The following is a 6979-nucleotide window of genomic DNA, read 5'->3' as shown; positions in this document are numbered from 1 at the left end:
CCAAATGTAGTGAAGTAAAAGTCAACAGAAATATAAACAGTAAAGTAAAGTACAGATATCCAAAAAAACTACTTAAGTACAGTAACGAAGTATTTATACATCGTTACTGTACACCACTGGAAACAAGCAGGTCGTCCAAACAGGCAGAAGACTTTAAAAAGGGCAGTCGATGTGTCAAAACAAGCCAGGGACAAGAGGCTCTGGGAACAATTGCTCAAGGAAATAAAAATGGGGAGCTGATGAGGGAATTTGGAGCAGGTGTGGAGGTCATGTGACGGTAAAAAGGAATGACAGCTTCTTAAATAAAAATGACCAGGGAGTAAAATACTGGCAAGAGACACTGTAATTTGCAACAGGGCAAAGGGTCGGCCCAATCAGCCCAAAATAAAAGTGTTGTTGGTGACACTGAGAGAGGCAGAGTGGTCTGGCATGACAAATTCGGATCGACAAATTCGGATCGACATCCCCGGCAGGGAGCAGGTCCAGCTCTGTTGCTGACATTTAATTGCATATTTATGGGGAGAAACGACGAGATGTCCGGCCAAACAGCCACGATTCCCGTAATTCACGTCTTCAGAATGTGCAGTTCAGCTTTTTACTGGACCCCAAAGTCAGTAAATTTCCCTTCCTCGTTTCCAGTATTTGACTGCTGTAAAAGGAGGATATTATTCTTTTTAGTTACTTATTAGTTATTTTTTTACCACGATGCACTTGAGCAAGTTTAGTTCCTAAGTAGTGTTATCCTCAAGCTGGAAACTCTCAAAAACAAAGTTTCGGAGAAATGCAGAGAATCCATTGTAAATAGCTGAGGCTGTATTTGCTCTCAGGTCTGTTTTGGAAAACATGAGTCATCATCCCAGATGGTCCAGCTGCCTCCTGTTGGACTGAGACTTCTCACTGGCTCCAAAGCATGCTGGGAAGAGACATCTTAACTGGCTAAATACAGTGTACTACTCCTACTGTACCGTATACTATAAATGTTACAAATATTACTGCTAGTACTCTGACTGTCATTGCTGTACCATTTCTCTCCACTGCTACTACTTTTACCTCACAGCAATTACAACAGCGAACACACTTTTATCATTATTATTATGACATATACTAATTTGATAGTTTATAAAAAACATTCAGTCTAAAACCCCTAAGTGGTCTCAGTTAGCCATGTTGTTTTATCTGCTTTGGCTGCAGTCACAATAACCTCTTCCACCCTTGTAGTGGTCTCACACACATACACTCACACACACACACACACACACTTACACACACACATACACTCACACACACAGCAAACATTGAAATAGCATGTACCACCCCCGTGGTGGTCACTCTAACATCTGCTGGTGGTTGAAAATGCTAGAAGAGGACCACACACACACACCTACCACACAGCATACCATAGACATATGTTGATAGAGAAGTGTATTGAACCATCTCAGTGTTTCTCATCGACACACACACACACGCACACACGCACACACACACACACATGACTACCACGAGTAGTCCTGCATATATTGTCTACACACTTCAGGAAAGGAATTATTAATTCGGACCCCTTGTGTCGGCCTTATTGACCTACTGTACTGCCTCACAGCAGAGCAGAGTGTCACATGTTCATGCACACACACACACACACGCACACACACACACACACACACACACACACACTTTTTACAAAGCTGTGTTTAACAGCAGTGTTTGCTTTTGTTGGATAATGAAACAGCCAGAAGAGAGACAGAGGGTGTGTGTGTGTGTGTGTGCGCGTGTGTGTGCGCGTGTGTGTGTGCATACAGACATGCTTCACCGTGCATGCAAACCAGTCACCCACAAGGGGTCCAAAAGGTCGGGCAACATGTTGTGTCTGTGTGTTGTTGCTGGTGCACATTTAGTTGAAATCATTTTTGTGATCAGACTTATTAAGGACATGCAGCTTACACGGACCAGGTGATGTTCTGCAGTCCTGTGAGATGTATTTTTCTACCTCCAGCATGTGCGCTCCAGCTGTTCAATCTGGCTTTTTCAAACTGGATGTTGCTGCAGAAAAACATCTATTTTATCTGATGAAAAAAATCCTCTCTGTGCTTCCATATACAACATGTGTGTGTGTGGATACATGATCTTGTGTGTGTACTATCAACCAGTTAGTATTGTGCACCTCTGACATGAAAGGTATGACACTTTATCACTCATTTAGAGGATGTCTCAGCAGTTGCTACTCATGACTTCTCAGCAGGCTCCAGGGTAAACGGGCACTCTCGATCAATCACAGATACAAATATCTGAACGGTTTCCAAATGCTAATTGGACCTCAGTTTGGGACATCAGTCGAAATCCGTCAGCGTGCAGAATGAAAGGGTCTCCTGGTTAGGAACACTTTGAGCCTGCTGACAAACGAACCAAACTGAAAACATGTAGGCGGAGGTAATAAGAGGGATCTAACTCAATCTTGGCTCTTATTTTTCTGCGTTTACATCAGTGAATGAGTGAAGAATGTGCTGAGTAGGTGGGTGGTTACGTGTGCGTATACATGTGTACGCGTGTCTCAGGCAATGGCATTATAAACATCCCATAATTATCTCTGATTGCCCCGGGGACCCCCTGACTCCTGCAGCTGCTTTCAAAACGTTAAAGGCCCAGTCACATTTAGTGCATCGCCGTGAATCTGCTCCCCATGGAAGTGATTATCTGTGCTGAAATGGATTTGTTTACATTAAACAGACTTTTGTTTGTCACATTTCACTGTGTCTGTGTTTCACCTACTAGTACATTTACAGTGCAGTACATACTGTCCTGACACCAACACATAACAAGCAAACGCCACATCTGGTTCCACTATACACTATATATACTCTATATGAAGTGCTGGGGAAGCTGCTTTGACACTATAGCTTTGCAAGTTATCCATTACTTCACACTGGAAGGAGCTGAACTACAGCAAAGTGACCCTCGAAGGAAATTGACATGGTTAACTAAAGCTACTTAGGAAAGTAATTCAAACTGCTTTGTAAAAAGAAATGATAAAATTGACAATGTAGATACAAAATAACTTCATTAAATACAACTATAGACAGGAGGTATTTTTAATTGCTTACATGTGCAAATGAAACCCAGACAAAAACAAGTCATTTCATGCACATGTGTGTAGTGTTTATGTTTAGTGAGCGTATAAGGGCAGCATTAGAGCATGGAAGAACACAGATGTATAGCTGCGTATGGAGCCTGGTATACGTCACACGGGGAAGAGGATATTTAAATTCGCCAATGGCCAACATTCCTCCTCTGGCAGAGCTGCTGCACTGAGTGAATGAGGCTCTGCTTCACTTGAGATAAAACAGAGAGCAGAGAGAACGAGCAGAGCTAAGTGAGTTGAGCAGCTGCACTTCTGTTATTCTAAAGACATGGAGGGAAATGAGGAGAGGATTTTATACTGCAGCTCCTCCCAGAAACACTGGATGAGGGTGAACCAAGGGTCTGACTGTGTGTCTGCACAGGGTCATGCGTTGGGTGCAGCTTTCAAAGAAGCACACCATGTTTTATTATCACAAACCTTCAAAAGACAGAACTAAAACAATAAAGTCGAGGGTTTTAAAACCAAAACAATGAGCTGAAAAATGCTAAAATGCTCCATAGAGTCGGGTGATAAATATTGGTGGGTTTGTCACTGAAGCGGCACCTTACATTATATTAAATAACGTAAAAAGTATCTATTAATGCAGCCTGAAAGATACTCATGGCTCACTCTTCTGCTGCTACATCAGCTGGATAAAGGTCTCTTGTTTTTTAAGCTACAGCCGTATTGAACTGATTATCTTGTCTTGAAAACACAATCTTGAAGAGAAACATCATGAACCAAAAGTTTTATTGCTAAAACGTGGAGTGTAATGGTGACATACAACTGTTTCTTTGACGCCTGATAAGTGCAAAATCGTGGCAAAACAAGCTTTTGACCGTTAAGTGATGAGCACCAGAGTTTGAAAACTGTCAGAAGTGTTCTGTGACTGAGATGAGGAAGATTTATAGAGGATGGCAAAGCAGATGAGAGATGTCTTTCCCCCCCCCAACCAAACTGTTTTTCAATGTTGAGAGACTGTCACGGCTCGTCCTCTCGGTTACCACAGCTGTCTGCCATGTGGGGCGCTGCGTGAGTCGTACTCAGTTTCACCAAACAACAAAAGGCTAGACGAGAGAACCCCCCCCCCCCCCCCCCAACCCACGACAAGACCACCGTCATATTGCAGTTTTTCACTGCTTGTCTTAATATTTGTGGAAAATGACAAAACGAAAATAACAAAGTTAACTGTGTTTATTACAATTCTGTGTCTAGAATTGTAATGATCTTTCTGTTGTTCATTGAACGGACATTTGTATTTGGAATTGGTCGGCCGCACTGTGTCAATAAACTAAGCATTCAAAAGCTGAACCAGTTCACACGACATGAGGGAAAAACAATTCAGCCAATGTTCGCCTGACGGTGACTGCAGAATAATCTTCCTCATTGGGCTGAAGCTACAATCCGAACCCCAAACACATGGTAATAACAATAATACAAGACCTCATTTCCCCCCCCTGCTGCCACGCAAAGCAAACAAACATATAATACTTTAATTTGGTCTCTGTATGAAACGTTAGGTTACTTATTGAAATAACCTCAGAGCGCCTGGAGGAAGCTGTTTTGCAGGCGAGTCATTTGACCTCTAGTGGAGGAAAACAGCCTCAGAGAGCGGATTCGGAGCCGGGCCGGTGCTCAAGGTAAACAGGTGTGTGATGTGAAAATTGCAAGTCTGTATTTTCACATATATTATGTAGGAGGGATTTCTTATGACGTTTTTTTCTTTGACCAGCTCTCCATCATGTTGACGCGATCTTTCACTTTTTGAAGGTCTCGTTCTCGTCTCGGAGTTGATCACATTTTACTTGGTCTCATCTCAGTCTCAGACTAAGTGGAATGTGGATTTTATTCCAAGGACAGTCGAACCACAATAGCGGGGGAATCACTGAACTGCCTGTGCATTGTCTGATGTATTTGTTTCCATCATTACTGTGATTGCTCATAGCAAACAAAGGAAAATTGCTGCACGTAAAATGTATCTCTGCGATGCCTTTTGATTATTTGATCAAGAAAGTACACAGTATATATGGCAATGAGAGAGGCGGAACTTGTGAAGTACATCAGTGGGGTAAAAACAGGGTTGAGACTGTTCCTTCCTCGTCTTGTGACTCTGCTGACGGTCTCGTGCACGAAGCGAGTCCTCACCCTCCTCGTTGCACTCACTGCCAATAGAAAAACCGTCTCAAGATGGCTGACTTTAAAGGTTCAAAAGGTCCGCCCAAGACCCCTTTTTCAAGCCAATATTTTGAAAGAAATGTATTTGCCCACACTTGTTCATTTCAGGAGGCACTGCGAGATTATCCTATTCTGTCTTTTAGGTGTGAGGAATTTGAACTTTGAGGAGCTTGAACTGCACCTTGCATGGCACAGCATGGCAATCACAATTTCACAATTTGTGCATTTCAATCACAGGCCCAAATACTAAAAATATTTATTTTCAGAGTTACTTGCTGACTCACTACACACATTGCAGCAGGTGTGATTACCCCCCCCCCCCCCCCTCACACACACACACACACACAAACGTATAGAATAATGGTTACCTGAGCCAGAGGGCCAAGTGTGTTTTTACAGCTGTATACGTAATGAGCTCTTTGGGGGCCTGTCACCTCAACTGTTAGCTAATGTCTCAAATTGAGTGAGTAGGTGTGCATGTGTGTGTGTGTGTGTGTGTGTGTGTGTGTGTGTGTGTGTGTGTGTGTGTGTGTGTGTGTGTGTGTGTGTGCTAGTCCAGGTTAGGTAATGTCTCTCTGTGTGCCACGTCCCACTCCTGGCAGATTCAATGTCGTCATGACTTTTCTCATGACATCTGTACATTTTGATCTCTTCTAAAAGATAAGAAGAGAAAATCTGGAAAATGAATTGACCTGAGTTACAAAGTTGTAAGCAATCGCAAAGTTAGGCAGTCAGTGACTATAAAGAACAAACATGTCCATCAAAAGGCTTTGGTGAGGTTTATTTTTGTCTTTGGAAAATATTAAATCACGGTTCATTTACTACCTTTTTATAGAAGTTTGCAACTGCACGACAGTGGATTGACTTTTGGCAGAGATAGCTCAGCTGTCATAATGAGACAAAGTTTGGCGTTGGATGTGAGAATGTATACATACATCATGCTCACAATGACAATGCTCCCCTTCTTAGTTTAGTGTGTTAACGTGCTACGTTTTGCTAAATAGCATTAAACACAACATGAACATATAATTGTTGCTAAGACATTTCACTTAAAAAGCCAACCTCGTGGTGATGTTAGAGGAAGAAAGACCAACAAAGTCAGTTGGATTCATCCTCTGGGGAACATGAATGAAATGTAATATTATTGTTTAAATTTTCGCTCACTCATCACCTCAGGCATGACATCACATCACTGAGTCAGCAGAAAGCACTGGTCCTGTGCCGTGCGTCGGCCAGCGAACCATTACTCCAGCGCAGTACATCACAGCTACTCAATCCACGTCACAGCCAATCAGCCTTTAAGTGTTCAAGTGGAAAGAGGGAGGGAGGTGTTACGTCCCGATCATTAATAACTCCCAGAAAAATAAATCCTGAAGTTCGAGCTTTGTGTGAAAAATGTCCCGTGTATGAAGCGGTGAAATATATTCCACCTGGGAGAGTCAGACCTGGTTCCAGAAAGCACATCTGGCCTTTGGGTTTTCTGGCTCGGCCTGGTGTTTTTCACCACAGCTGTAGCACCCCATGCCCACACTTCTCACACATCTTACTTCACTTCCTTTGACTCTCTTTGTCTCTGTTCAGTTTGAAAATGTTCATGTTTTAACTTTTTTTCTCTTTGCTGTAGTTTAAAAGTACATTATACTACCTTCAGGTTAATTCAACCTTTTCAAAACCCATGATGAAAACACTGCT

The sequence above is a fragment of the Melanostigma gelatinosum genome, assembly GCF_949748355.1.
Source record: "Melanostigma gelatinosum genome assembly, chromosome: 19".
NCBI lineage: Eukaryota > Metazoa > Chordata > Actinopteri > Perciformes > Zoarcidae > Melanostigma > Melanostigma gelatinosum.
Note: the sequence above shows the minus strand (reverse complement) of the source record.